Source organism: Desmodus rotundus, chromosome 12, assembly GCF_022682495.2.
Source record: "Desmodus rotundus isolate HL8 chromosome 12, HLdesRot8A.1, whole genome shotgun sequence".
Lineage (NCBI taxonomy): Eukaryota > Metazoa > Chordata > Mammalia > Chiroptera > Phyllostomidae > Desmodus > Desmodus rotundus.
The window spans coordinates 32,566,008-32,581,995 of NC_071398.1; positions in this window are offsets into that span (position 1 = coordinate 32,566,008).

Here is a 15,988-nt window from a genome sequence, read left to right on the forward strand (position 1 = left end):
AGTATCAGTAGCCATCAGAGAGATGCAAATTAACACCACAATGAGATACAACTTCACATGGTTCAGAAAGTCCATCATAACCAAAGCAACAAACAACTAGTGTTATAGAGGGTGTGGAGAAAAGGGAACCCTAGTGCACTGTTGGTGGGATTGCAGCCTTCTGCAACCACTATGGGAAACAGTATGGAATTTCCTCAGAAAACTTCTGAGGAAAACTTCTAGTTCCATTTTTCAGCCAGCAATGCCACTGCTAGGATTATATCCTAAGAACCCTGAAACACCAATCCAAAAGAGCCTGTGCACCCCAATGTTCATAGCAGCACAATTTACAGTAGCCACGTACTGGAAGCAACCTAAGTGCCCATCAGCAAACGAGTGGATCAAAAAACTATGGTACATTTACATAATGGAATTCTATGCAGCAGAGAGAAATTAGGTGCTCATATCCTTTGCAACAGCATAGATGGAACTGGAGAGCATTATGCTAAGTGAAATAAGCGAGGTGATGAAAGACAAATACCATATGTTCTTACCATTAACAGGAACATAATCAACAAATGAACAAGAAAGCAAAGTATAGCCAAAAACATTGAAATTGTGAACAGGGTAACAGTGAACAGAAGGGAGAGGGGAGGGGATAATGGGGCAAAAGGGTGAAGGGTTTACAAGAACAATAATAAAGGACATATTGACAACAAGAAGGGGGGTGGAAATGGGGGAAGCAGATGGGGAGGGCTGGAGAGGTGGGGAGGATTGGGGGGAAAGGCAGAAAACTGTACTTGAACAACAAAAAAATAAAATAAAAAATAATAATAAATCAAAGATCAGTGCCATAATAAAATATAGAGAAAAATGTAAAGATAAATAAATGTAACGGCTCCTTCTTTGAAATGATAAATAAATTTGAAAAGCCTCTAATAACAGTCATCAAGTGAGGGAGGAAGATGGTGGTGAGATAGGTGGGAGCGGAGTCCACTTCCCCTCAACGCCAGTGAAATACCTAGCTGATCTGAGGAACAGAGCGAATGGCCAATGGTATTCCAGCATATGTGAAGATCGGAGACCAAAGACTGTAGAGGACATTGAAATATCAGACGGTAAGAAGAGTGCTTAAGGACAATAAGGTCCCTGGGACCAGCGCCAGGACCAGGGCGGCTGAAGCCCCTGGCCAGGGAGCAGGGTCTGCTGCAGTATTCTTGGGAGAGAGCCAGGCTGGGCTGTGTGAGAGGCCAGGTGCTTGTTTGGATGGCGGGGAGCGGGGGTGGAGGGCGGCTGGGCTTGAATAGGAGGAATTTCTCAAAAAGAAAAAGAGAAAATAGAGGCACTCGGCAGCTGTTTAGAGAATTCTCCACAGAAGTGGTGGCCTCTTGCACCCCCACTCCAGCAGCCCCTGGACTGTGAACACCAGATAAGCAGCCCTGGCACATACCTGAAGCCCAGGTTGGTGCACACCCAGATCAGCAGCTGGGCTGCCTGGGCACACAGGCCCAAAGCCTGGGGTTGGTATGCACCCAGATCAGCGGCCTGGGTGCCCACACCTGAAATCCCGGGTGGGTGTGCACCCCCATCCACGGCCTGAAGCACCGGGGACTGAACACCTCCCACCTAGTACCTGCGCACAGAGCCCTGCAGGGCCTATTTGCTCTCTAGGAGGAAGGCAGAATGACCAGCTGAGGGGAGCTGCAGGGCTAGGGGAGACTGCAGTCCCCAGAAAGACTTTCTCAGTAGGGGGCTGAACTACCCTGAAGGAGCACTGAGAGCCCCTCGCATCTAGAACAGCAAAGAGCAAGAAGGCGGAGTGTGAGTTGCCCCTAATTAGTGCACCTCAAGGACAGCACAACTGGTGGACTAAAAGCCTAGGGGGGAGCAGAAGGACCCTGAGGAACTGGACTGGAGGCTGGACAACAGGGAGGAGTGTGACTCAGGAAGGGAGAAAAGTGAAACCAATCCCTCCACCCACCCTTTCCGGTTTCACAGACAGGAAGACCAGCAGACTGACCTGACCTCTTTAAAGCCAGCAGAAAACATTTAAAAAAAAATTCCTTCTTCCTTTCTGTCCTTCTTTCTTCTTTTATTCCTTCTTCCTTCCTTCCTTTACTTTTTTACTCCTTCTTCATGCCTTCTTTTATCTATTTTATTTTGATTTTTGTTAAAATTCTTTCTTCTTTTCTTTCCTCTGATCTTTTTTTATTCCTTCTTCCTCCCTTCCTTCATTTCTTTTTCTATTCCTTTTCTTTCCTTCCATTTTTCTCTTTCTCTTCTTTTTTTTTTCCTTTTCCCACAGGTGAAACAATAAAACCTGGAGCTCTGAAAACACCAGAGTTAGACCCAAACAGGGGTCATCCTAAAAATTGAGACAGAGAGACAAATTTCACTTTGCTACTCCAGAAACTTGCAAGGTGGGAGTGGTGAACACCAGTACACCTGCTGGAAGAGGAAACCCACCAACAAAGGAACCACCAACAGATAACAATGGAAGAAGGTGAAGGAGGGAGGGAACCTACACTAACCTCAATCCAAGACTAATCTGGAAATACAACTAAATAGTGAAGAAATTACTCAGAACAAACAACTGAACAAGAGCAAGAGAAAAGCCTCAAAACCTTGTACACACAGAAGAATCAGCTTCAGCACAACCTGTCCACATCTGCACAACAGAATACAAGATGTGGTGGACAGAGTGACCCTCAATTAACCACTTTGAGGGAAGGACCCATCAAAGAAAGACCCAACAACAATCAAAACCCAAAACATACAGAGAGTCAACATAAATGACACCCCAAGACCAGCAAGCTCAGGAGATTAAGGAGACGGCACCACTGAATCCCATTGGCATTCTACCATAGAACTTCATACCATAAACCCAGGGAGTCAGAACAGATCAATTTAAGAAGCAGAGGCCAACAAGAAGAGTCTCACAAACAATGGGAAGATAAAGAAACAATCCCCAAATGAAAGTAAAGGAGGCAGCCTCAGAAACAATGCTAAATGAAAAAGAGGCAAGTCAACTATCAGATACTGAGTTCAAAGCAATGGTTATCAGGAAGCTGAGTGAGCTCACAGAGAATTACCAGAAACTACAGGGAAACTACAGTGAACTTACTGCAAACTATATCAACATCAACAAGGGCCAAGAGGAAATGAAAAATACAATTTCTGAATTGAAGAACACAGTAGAAGGAATAAAAAGCAGACTTGATGAAGCAGAATATTGGAAGAGCGAGCTGGAGGACAAAGTAGAAAAAAAAAACACCCAGAAAGAGCAAGAAAAGGAAAAGAGGCTCAGAAAGAATGAAGAGGGATTACTGCAAATGCAGGACAACAAGAAACGTAATAATATCCATATAATAGGGATACCAGAAGGAGAAGAGGAAGAGCAGGGATAGAAAACATCTTTGAAAAAGTAATGATGGAAAACTTCCCTAATTTGATGACAGAAACAGTTACACAGACACAGGACACACAGACAGTACCAAGCAAGAGGAACCCAAAGAGGCCCACTGCAAGACACATCATAATTAACATGGCAAAATTCCAAGAAAAAGAGAGGATCTTAAAGGCAGCATGGGAGAAACAGGAAGTAACATACAAGGGAGTCCCAATAAGGTTAGCAACTGACTTCCCAATGGAAACTCTCCAAGCCAGAAGAGAATGGCAAAAAATATTCCAAGTAATGAGAACCAGAGGCCTGCAACCAAGGCTACTTTACCCAGCAAGGCGCTCAATCAAGAGAGAAGGCCAATATGATCTCATCTTTAACTGGAACATAATAAGTAGGAGAAAAAAGGAAACAAAATATAACCAGAGACATTGAAGTTAAGAACAATCTAACAATGGGGAGGGGGGAGTCGGACGGGACAATGAGGAGAGGGGATAACAGGAACTATTACAAAGGACACATGGACAAAATCAAGGGGAAGGGTGGAGGTGGGGGAGGGAGGGGGGTTCAGCAGGGGTGGGGTGGAGTGATGGGGAGAAAAGGCACACAACTGTAATGGAATAAAAACACAAAATTAAAATTTTTTTTTAAAAAGATAGAAAGTCAAATAAGCAGCTTCCCAGACAAAAGAAGTCTAAAAGAACACTTCCACCAAACCAGCTCTGCAAGAGAAGCTAAAGGGGTTGCTTTAAGGAAAGAAAGGAAAAGAGAAAGAGAGAGGAACACAGGTAGGAAAAAATGGCAATGAATAACTTCCTATCAATAATAACCTTAAAAGTAAACGGATTAAATGCTCCCATCAAAAGACATAGAATACCTGAATGGATAAGAAAACATGACGCACACATATGTTGCCTACAAGAGACCCATCTCAGGACAAAAAACATAAACAGACTGAAAGTGAAGGGCTGGAAACAAATTTTCCAAGCAAACGTACAGGGAAAAAAAACAAGGGTACCAAAACTCATATCAGACAAAATAGACTTCCAAAAACGGGCCATAAAGAGAGACCCAGAAGGTCACTTCATAATACTCAAAGGAAGAAACCACCAAGAAGACATAAATACTGTAAATATATATGCGCCCAACATAGGAGCACCCAAATACATAAAGAAAATCTTGGAGGATTTCAAGAAAGATATTGACAGCAACACAATTATAGTAAGAGACTTTAACACCCACTATCAAAAATGGACAGGTCTTCCAAAAAAAATATCAAAAAGGATATAGTGTCACTTAACAATACTCTAGATGAAATGGAATTAACTGATATATATAGAGCTTTTCATCCCAAAGATGCAAAAAACACATTCTTTTCAAGTGTACATGGAACTTTCTCAAAGATAGACCACATGATAGGACACAAAGCAAGCCTCAAAAAATTCAACAAAATTGAAATCATATCAAGCATTTTCTCTGACCACAAGAGACTGAAACTAGAAAGCAACCCCAAAGGAAAAAACCCAAAACACTCAAAATCATGGAGACTGAATAGCATGCTATTAAACAATGAATGGGTCAAGAACGAGATTAGGGAAGAAATCAAAAACTTTCTGGAAACAAATGAAAATGAACTCACAACAACCCAAAACCTATGGGACACAGCAAAGGCAGTCCAGAGAGGGAAGTTCATAGCAATACAGGCCTACCTTAAAATGATAGAAACATTTCAAACAAACAACCTAACCCTACGCCTACAAGAACTGGAGGAACAACAACAAAGACAGCCTAGAGCAAGCAGAAGGAAGGAAAAAACCAAGATCAGAGCAGAACTAAATGATATAGAGACTAAAAGCACAATTCTAAGGATCATACTAAGGATTCTAAGAATCCAGGAGGTGGTTCTTTAAAAAGATAAACAAAATTGACAAGCCTTTAAGTAGGCTCATCAAGAAAAAAAGAGAGAGGATCCAAATAAACACAATTAGAATGAGAGAGGAGAGATTAAAACTGATACCACAGAAATACAAAGGATTGTAAGAAATTACTATGAAGAACTATATGCCAAGAAATTTGAAAACCTAGGTGAAATGGACACATTTGTAGAAATATATAATCTTCCAAAACTCAATGAAAAAGAAGCAGAAAACCTGAAGAGACCAATAACAGCAGACGAAATTGAAGCAGTCATCAAAAAACTCCCAACACAGAAAAGCCCTGGAGCAGATGGTTTCAAAAGAGAATTCTACAATGCATTTGAGGAACAGCTAACCCCTATCCTTCACAGACTATTCAAAAAAATTCAAAATGAGGGAAGACTTCCAAACTCTTTTTATGAAGCCAGCATCATCCTAATCCCAAAACCAGATAAAGACAGGAGAGAACCAAGATGGCAGTGTAGGTAGACACACTGCGCCTCCTCGCACAACCAGAATTTAAAGAAAATTGAACGGCAAGGAAGTCCAACATCAAGGGAATAAAAAATAAACATTCATCCAGACTGGTAGGAGGGGCGGAGACGGCCAGCAGGGGCGGAGAGGACTCGTGTTGCCATTGCGGGACTGAGACTGGCAGAGTGTGGGAGGAACGAGGCAGGGAGTTGGACCACTGGGAGACCCTGAGGCCCCACATTTGCGCAGATAAACCGAGAGGGCCGGACTCAGAGTGGCGGAGAACAGGGCAGGCAGAGCGGTGGGTAGCACCCTGTGGCCATACATTTGCGCACAGATAAAAGGACAAACAGCGGGGAGCAAAGCAGACCGCGAAACCCAGGGCTCCAGAGCGGGGAAACAAAGCCTCAAACCTCTGATTGAAAACGCCCGTGGGGGTTGGGGTGGCAGCAGGAGAGACTCACAGCCTCACAGGAGTGGTCCTTGGAGACACCCACAGGGGCCTAGGGAGTGCACAAGCCCACCCACTCCGGAACCAGCACCAGAGGGGCCCAGTTTGATTGTGGGTAGCGGAGTGAGAGACTGGGGTCCAGAGGAGAGAGGAGCGGGCGCCATTGCTCCCTCTCAGCCCTTTCCCCACATACAGCGTCACAGTGCAGCGACCTGTGTACCCCGCCCCGGGGAACACCTAAGGCTCCACCCCTTTAAGTAACAGAAGCGCCAAGACAAAAAAAAAAAAAAATGGCCCAAATGACAAAACACTTCAAAGCTCCAGAAAAAATACAACTAAGCGAGGAAGAGGTAGCCAACCTATTGGATGCACAGTTCAAAACACTGGTTATTAAGACGCTCACAGAATTGGTTGAATTTGTTCGAAAACCAGATGAAAAGAAATGGAGCCTATGCTAAGAGAAACAAAGGAAAATGTACAGGGAACCAATAGTGATGCGAAGGAAACTGGGACTCAAATCAACAGTGTGGACCAGAAGGAAGAAAGAAACATCCAACCAGAAAAGAATGAAGAAACAAGAATTCGGAAAAATGAGGAGAGGCTTAGGAACCACCAGGACATCTTGAAACGTACCAACATCTGAATTATAGGGGTGCCGGAAGGAGAAGAGGAAGAACAAGAAATAGAAAACTTATTTGAACAAATAATGAAGGAGAACTTCCCTCATCTGGCAAAGGAAATAGATATCCAGGAAGTCCAGGAAGCTCAGAGAGTCCCAAAGAAGCTGGACCCAAGGAGGAACACACCAAGGCACATCATAATTACATTAGCCAAGATTACACAGAAGGAGAGAATCTTAGAAGCAGCAAGAGATAAGGACACAGTTACCTACAAAGGGGTTTACATAAGACTGTCAGCTGATTTCTCCAAAGGGACCTTACAGGCAAGAAGGGACTGGCAAGAAGTATACCAAGTCATGAAAGGCAAGGACCTACATCCAAGATTACTGTATCCAGCAACGCTATCATTTAGAATGGAAGGGAAGATAAAGTGCTTCTCAGATAAGTTCAAGTTAAAGGAGTTCATCATCGCCAAGGCCTTATTATATGAAATGTTAAAGGGAGTTACCTAAGAAAAAGAAGATAAAAAATATGAACAGTAAAAATGACAGCAAACTCACAGTTATTAACAACCACACCTAAAACAAAAACAAGAGCAAACTAAGCAAACAACTAGAACAGGAACAGAACCATAGAGATGGAGATCACATGGAGGGTTGTCAATAGGGAAGTGGCAGGCGGAGAGGGGGGGAATGGTACAGAGAATAAGTAGCATAGATAAAAGGTGGAAAATAGACAGGGGGAGGGTAAGAATAGTGTAGGAAATGTAGAAGCCAAAGAACTTATAAGTATGACCCATGGACATGAACTATAGGGGGGGAATGTGGGAGGGAAGGGGGGGAAGGTTGGAGTGGAGTGAGGGGGGCGGGAAATGGGACAACTGTAATAGCATAATCAATAAATATATTTTAATAAAAGACACAACGAAGAAAGAAAACTTCAGGCCAATATCTCTGATGAACATAGACGCTAAAATTCTCAAAAAAATATTGGCAAACCGCATCCAGCAATACATCAAAAAGAGCATACACCATGACCAAGTGGGATTCATCCCAGGGATGCAAGGATGGTACAATATTCGCAAATCAATAAACATAATACATCACATAAACAACAGCAAACATAATATCACATGGTCATATCAATAGATGCAGAAAAGGCATTTGATAGGATACAGCACCCATTTCTGACAAAAACACTCAGCAAAGTGGGAATACAGGGAGCATTCCTCAACATAATAAAGGCCATATATATGAGAGACCTACAGCCAACATCATACTCAATGGACAAAAACATAGAGCTTTCCCACTAAGATCAGGAACAAGACAAGGATGCCCTCTCTCACCACTCCTATTCAACAGAGTATTGGAAGTCCTAGCCACAGCAATCAGACAAGAAAAAGCAATAAAAGGCATCCAAATTGGAAAGGAGGAAATGAAACTGTCACTGTTTGCAGACGACATGATAGTGTACATGGAAAATCCTATAGACTCCACCAAAAAACTACTCCACCTAGTAAGTTAATTTTCCAAAACAGCGTGATACAAAGTCAATACTGAGAAATCAAAGGCATTCCTGTACACCAACAACGAAACTGCAGAAACAGAAATCAGGAAAAAAATCCCATTTGATATAGCAACAAGAAAAATGAAGTACCTAGGAATCAACCTAACCAAGGAGGTAAAAGACCTGCACTCAGAAAACTACGTGACACTGAAGAAAGAAATTAAGGAAGACACAAACAAATGGAAGCATGTACCATGCTCATGGACTGGAAGAATTAACATCATCAAAATGGCCATACTACCCAAAGCGATTTATAGATTCAATGCAATATCTATTAAACTACGTATGACATATTTCACAGATATAGAACAAACATTTCAGAAATTTATATGGAACCATAAATGACCCCGAATAGCTGCAGCAATTTTGAGGAAAAAGAACAAAGCAGGAGGGATCACAATACCTGATATCAAACTGTACTACAAGGCCATTGTAATCAAAACAGGCACATAGACCAATGGAACAGAACAGAGAGCCCAGAAATAAACCCATATCTTTATGGTCAATTAATATTTGACAAATGAGGCAGGAGCATAAAATGGAGCAAAAATAGCCTCTTCAACAGATGGTGTTGGGAGATCTGGACAGCTACATGCAAAAGAATGAAACTTTATCACCAACTTACACCATACACAAAAATAAATTCAAGATGGATAAAAGACTTAAATATAAGTCATAACACGATAAAAGTCCTAGAGGAAAACATTGGAAAGAAGATCTCCGACATTCCATGCAGCAACATCCTCACAGACACATCCTCTAAAGCAAGGGACATAAAGGAAAGAATAAACAAATGGGACCTCATCAAAATAAAAAGCTTCTGCAAGGCTAAAGAAAATAGCACCAAATTACAAAGAGAACCAATAGTATGGGAAAACATATTTGCCAATGATACCTCAGACAAGGGCCTGATCTCCAAAATATATAAAGAACTCACATGACTCCACTCCAGGAAGACAAACAACCCAATTAAAAAATGGGCAAAGGACTTGAACAGACACTTCTCCAAGAAAGACATACACAGGGCCCAGAGACATATGAAAAGATGCTCAGCATCACTAGCCATCAGAGAGATGCAAATTAAAACCACATTGAGGTACCATCTCACACCAGTTAGAGTGGCCAGCATAAACAAATCCACAAACAAATGTTGGAGAGGATGCGGAGAAAAGGGAACCCTAGTGGACTGTTGGTGGGAATGCAGACTGGTGAGGCCACTGTGAAAAACAGAATGGAATTTCCTCAGAAAACTAAAAATGGAACTGCCCTTTGACCCAGTAATTCCGCTGCTGGGATTATACCCTAAGAACCCTGAAACACCAATCCAAAAGAGCCTGTGCACCCCAATGTTCATAGCAGCACAATTTACAATAGCCAAGTACTGGAAGCTACCTAAGTGCCCATCAGCAAACGAGTGGATCCAAAACCTATGGTATATTTACACAATGGAATTGTACGCAGCAGAGAGAAAGAAGGAGCTTATACCCTTTGCAACAGCATGGATGGAACTGGAGAGCATTATGCTAAGTGAAATAAGCCAGGCAGTGAGGGACAAATACCATATGATCTCACCTTTAACTGGAACATAATCAACAAAAGAAAAAAGCAAACAAAATACCACCAGAGACATTGAGGGGGGGAACTGTCTGGCCGTGGCCAGGGGGGAGTGAGGTGGGGACAGTGGGAAGAGGGGATTGCAGGAACTATTATAAAGGACACGTGGACAAAATTGGGGGGGATGGTGGGGGAGGGGGCGGGAGGTGGGTTCAGCCGGGGTGGGGGGAGGGAAGGGGAGAAAAGGCATACAACTGTAATTGAATAACAATAAAAAAGAAATTATAAAAAAAAAAAAAAGAAAAGAAATGACACCATAAAAGTCCTTCAGCAGAACATAGGCAGGAAAATCTCAGATATTCCTCGCAGCAATATTTTCACTGATATGTCCCTTAGAGCAAGGGACATACAGGAAAGAACAAACAAATGGGACATCATCAAAATAAAAAGCTTCTGCACAGCTAAAGAAAACAACATTGAAATGGAAAGAGAACCAACCATATAGGAACACATATTTGCCAACGATACCTCAGACAAGGGTTTGATCTCCAAAATATATATAGAATTCAGATGACTCCACTCCAGGAAGACAAGCCACCCTTTTAAAATATGGGCAAAGGACTTGAACAGACACTTCTACAAGGAGGATATACAGAGGGTTCAGAGACATATGAAAAGATGCCCAGTATGCTAACCGTCAGAGAGATGCAAATTAAAACCACAGTGAGATACCCCTTCACACCAGTGAGAATGAGCAAAATAAAAAATTCAACAAACATCAAGTGTTGGAGAGGTTGTGGAGAAAAGGGAACCCTAGTGTACTGTTAATGGGATGGCAGACTGGTGCGGCCACTATGGAAAATAGTATGGAATATCCCCAGAAAACTAAAAATGCAGCTGCCTTTTGACCCAGCAATTCCGCTGCTGGGATTATACCCTAAGAACCCTGAAACACCAATCCAAAAGAACCTATGCATCCCAATTTTCATAGCAACACAATATTCAATAGCCAATTGCTGGAAGCAACCTAAGTGCCCATCAGCAAATGAGTGGATCAAAAACTATGGTACATTTACATAATAGAATTCTACGCAGTAGAAAGAAAAAAGGAGCTCCTACCGTTTGTGACAGCATGCATGAACTGGAGAGCATTATGGTAAGTGACATAAGCCAGGTGGTGAAAGACAAATACCATATGATCTCACCTTTAACTGGAACCTAATTAACAAAACAAACAGTCAAGAAAAATATAACCAAAGACATTGAAATTAAGAGCAAACCAATAGTAACCAGAGGGGAGAGGGGAGGGGATAATGGAGGTGTGGTGAGAAAGGGTGAAGAGTTTACAAGAACAACTATAAAGAATACATGGAGAGAGAACAAAGATGGCGGCTTAGGTAGACACACTGAGCCTCCTCGCACAACCAGAACTCACAGAAAATCGAAGGGTAAGGAAGTCCGACACCAAGTACATAAAAAAGAAACATACATCCAGACCCCGGTAGGAGAGGACTCGCGTTGCCGTGGCGGGACCGAGACTGACGGAGTGTGGGACGAACGGGGCAGGCAGTCTGACCACTGGCAGACCCTGCGGCCCCTCATTCATGCACAGATAAACCGAGAGGGCCCGACTCAGAGTGGTGGAGAACGGGGAAGGCAGAGCGGAGGGTAGCACCCTGCGGCCCCACATTCACGCACAGATAAACCGGGACGAACGGCGGGGAGCAAAGCAGACCGCGTAAACCAGGGCTCCAGCGGGGAGGGGGGGGGGAATAAAGCCTCAAACCTCTGAGTGAAAACACCCGTGGGGGTTGGGGCGGCAGCAGGAGAGACTCCCAGCCTCACAGGAGAGGTAGTTGGAGAGACCCACAGGGGCCTAGAGTGTGCACAAGCCCACCTACTCGGGAACCAGCACCAGGGGGGCCCAGTTTGATTGTGGGTAGCGGAGGGAGTGGCTAAAATCCGGTGGAGAGTGGAGTGGGCGCCATTGCTCCCTCTCGCCCCTCCCACACGTACAGCATCACAGCTCAGCGTCAGAGCGCAGCCACCAGCATTACCCCGCCCCGGGGAACACCTAAGGCTTCTCCCCTTTAAGTAACGGAAGCGCCAAGACAAAGAAAAAAAAATGGCCCAAATGACAGAACACTTCAAAGCTCCGGAAAAAATACAACTAAGCGAGGAAGAGATAGCCAACCTATCGGATGCACAGTTCAAAACACTGGTTATTAAGACGCTCACAGAATCGGTTGAATTTGTTCGAAAACCAGATGAAAAAAATGGAGCCTATGCTAAGAGTAACAAAGGAAAATGTACAGGGAACCAATAGTGAGGCGAAGGAAACTGGGACTCAAATCAACAGTGTGGACCAGAAGGAAGAAAGAAACATCCAACCAGAAAAGAATGAAGAAACAAGAATTTTGAAAAATGAGGAGCGGCTTAGGAACCTCCAGGACATCTTGAAACGTACCAACATCTGAATTATAGGGGTGCCAGAAGGACAAGAGGAAGAACAAAAAATTGAAAACTTATTTGAAGAAATAATGAAGGAGAACTTCCCTAATCTGGCAAAAGAAATAGACTTCCAGGAAGTCCAGGAAGCTCAGAGAGTCCCAAAGAAGCTGGACCCAAGGAGGAACACACCAAGGCACATCATAATTACATTAGCCAAGATTACACAGAAGGAGAGTATCTTAGAAGCAGCAAGAGAAACGGTGACAGTTACCTACAAAGGGGTTTCCATAAGACTCTCAGCTGATTTCTCAAAAGAGACCTTACAGGCAAGAAGGGACTGGCAAGAAGTATTCCAAGTCATGAAAGGCAAGGGCCTACATCCAAGATTACTGTATCCAGCAAAGCTATCATTTAGAATGGAAGGGAAGATAAAGTGCTTCTCAGATAAGGTCAAGTTAAAGGAGTTCATCATCAAGCCCTTATTATATGAAATGTTAAAGGGAGTTACCTAAGAAAAAGAAGATAAAAAATATGAACAGTAAAAATGACAGCAAACTCACAGTTATAAACAACCACATCTAAAACCAAAACAAAAGAAAACTAAGCAAACAACTAGAACAGAAACAGAACCACAGAAATGGAGACCACATGGAGGGTTATCAATAGGGGATTGGGAGGGTGAGAGAGGGGGGAAATGTACAGAGAATAAATAGCATAAATGATAGGTGGAAAATAGACAGGGGGAGGGTAAGAATAGTGTAGGAAATGTAGAAGCCAAAGAACTTATAAGTATGACCCATGGACATGAACTATAGGGGAGGAATGTGGGAGGGATGGGGTGGGCAGGATGGAGTTGAGTGAAGGGGCGGAAATGGGACAACTGTAATAGCATAATCAATAAATATATCAAAAAAAGAGTTCTTTGCACTGTTCTTTCAATGCATATGAATATTTGAAAATTTTCAAAATAAACGGTTAAAGAAAATTTGCCTTTTAGGTGACTCTGGTCTAGCATATGGAAGAAATAAATGTGGAGGGCACTGAGCTGCTTGAGAAGGTACTCAAAGACCCCACTGCAACAGAAGAACTAAACAACTAGAAGGTAGAAATAGTTTCTAAATTTGTTTCTATAAGAGAAAGAGTTTCAGAAAAATGAATGCAGAATATCCTGGTAGGGTGGGGAACAGTATCTCAGGAAGTAAAGCATAAGAACTAACTTACAAAGTACATGGCTTTCTGATGAATGACAGGTCATTTCATTCTCTTCCTGCTCTGAGGGCAGATTTCCTTTTCCAGAGATTGGGGTCAGAAATCTGAGATGGCTCTTATAGGCTAAAATCAAGGTGCTGGCTGAGCTGCATTCCTTCTGTAAGCTCTAGGGTAGAATCTATTTCCTTGCCTTTTCCACCTTCTAGAAGCTGCCTGTATTTTTTGGCTCAATGGTACCTTACTCTGTCATCTTCAGAGCACACAATTCCAACTTCGGATGCCTTCACATCTCCTACCTGCCTCTTATGAAGACCTTTGTAATCACATTAGGAAATCTTTTAATGAAATTCACCGTACAAATTTTATACAACATTGTTGAAATAGCCTCTTGTTTAGATTTTTCATCAATAATCAAACACAAATGTTAAAGTTATTAAACAAGAAAGCCATTGGATCAAAGTGGCTGTAATGCCTTCTTTCCCTACAAAAGCACACCAAACACTAATTCAGAGTCATTTCAGAAAAAACAAAATTTAAAAACTACCAATCACAAACTTAGCTTTCCCAAGGAAAGCACGTGCTTAAGCTATACCAAATAATTTCCTCGCTTTGCTTCTTGTTCTTCTCTATAAAAATCTACCCACTAGTTGCCCTGGCCAGCATGGCTTAGTTGGTTGGAGCATCATTCCATATACCAAGAGGATGAAGGTATGATTCCTCATCAGGACACATGCCTAGGTTGTGGATTCAATCCCCAGTGTGGGTGCGCACAAAAAGCAATTGATCGACGTTTATCTCTCACATCGATGTTTCTCTCCGTCTTTCTCTCCCTGCCTTCCTGTCTCCCTAAAATCAATAAGCATGTCCTTCCATGAGGTTTTAAAAAAACAAAACAAACAAACAAAAAACCTCTTCACTAGTTCCTTTTGATGGAGCACTCCTAACCACTTTGGTTTGATGCTGCCTAATTCAAATCCATGTATCCTCAGATAAATTCTTGAAAATTGTAACATGCCTCAGTTTATCTTTTAATACAAAATCGATAATACTTTTCTTTTGGCCTGTCTTTATCAGATTTTACATTAGTTAGACAAAATTAATTAGAGAGCTTGTCATCTTTTCCTAGGATCTTAATAAACTGCATAATCACATGAGTTCAAAAATTAGCTAAAACACAGCTATAATCATTTGGAACCTTTTCACTATTATATATTTTAAGATACATTACGGGTTCTGGCCAAGATGGAGGTGTAGGTAGAAATGCTTCACTTCCTCGCAAAACCAGAAGAAGCATAACAACCAATTTAAAAACAATAAACAACCAGAACAGCCAGAAGATCAAACCGCATGGAACTCCAACAACCAAGGAGTTAAAAAAAACAATCATCCAGACCAGTAGGAAGAGTGGAGATGGGCAGCCGGGTGGGTGGAGAGGACCCGTGGCAAGGCAGCAGACAGAGTGGGTGAGGCGAGGCTGGTTGGGAAACTAAAGACTCGAAACCTCTAGCTGTAAAATACTGTGGGGGTTGTGAAGGCAGGAGAAACTCCCAGGCTCACAGTAGAATTTGTTGGGAAGTGGGGCTAGAGCAGACCAAGCAAGCAGCATTGTTCTCTCTGACCCCTCCACCACAGACAGTGCCACAATGCAGCAAAAAGGGTTGCCCTGCCCTGGCAAATACTTAAGCTCCTGTCGCTTACAACATAGCAGGTGCACCGAGACAATGAAATAAGGCCCAAATGAAAGAACAGATCAAAACTCCAGAAAAAGACCTAAGTGGCGAGGAGGTAGACAACCTATCTGATGCACAATTCAAATCACTGGTAATCAGAATGCTCACAGTAATGATTGAGCTCAGTCGCAAAATGAAGGAAGAAATGAAGGCTACACAAAATGAAATAAAGGAAAATATACAGGGAACCAAGAGTGAAGAGAAAGAAACCAGGAATCAAATCAATGATTTGGAACAGAAGGAGAAAATAAACATTCAGCCAGAACAGTATGAAGAAACAAGAAATTAAAAAACTGAGGAGAGGCTGAGGAACCTCTGGGACAAATTTAAATATTCCAACATCGGAATCATAGGGGTGCTGGAAGAATAAGAGGAACAGCAAGAAATTGAAAACTTATTTCAACAAATAGTGAAGGAGAACTTCCCCAATCTGGCAAAGGCAATAGACTTCCAGGAAGTCCAGGAAACCCAGAGAGTCTCAAAGAAATTGGACCCAAGGAGGAACACACCAGGTCACATCATAATTGAGTTATCCAAGATTAAATTTGAGGAGGGAATCTTAAGAGCAGCACGAGGAAAGGAGACAGTGTCCTACAAAGGAGTGCCCATAAGACTGTCAGCTGATTTCTCAAAAGAAA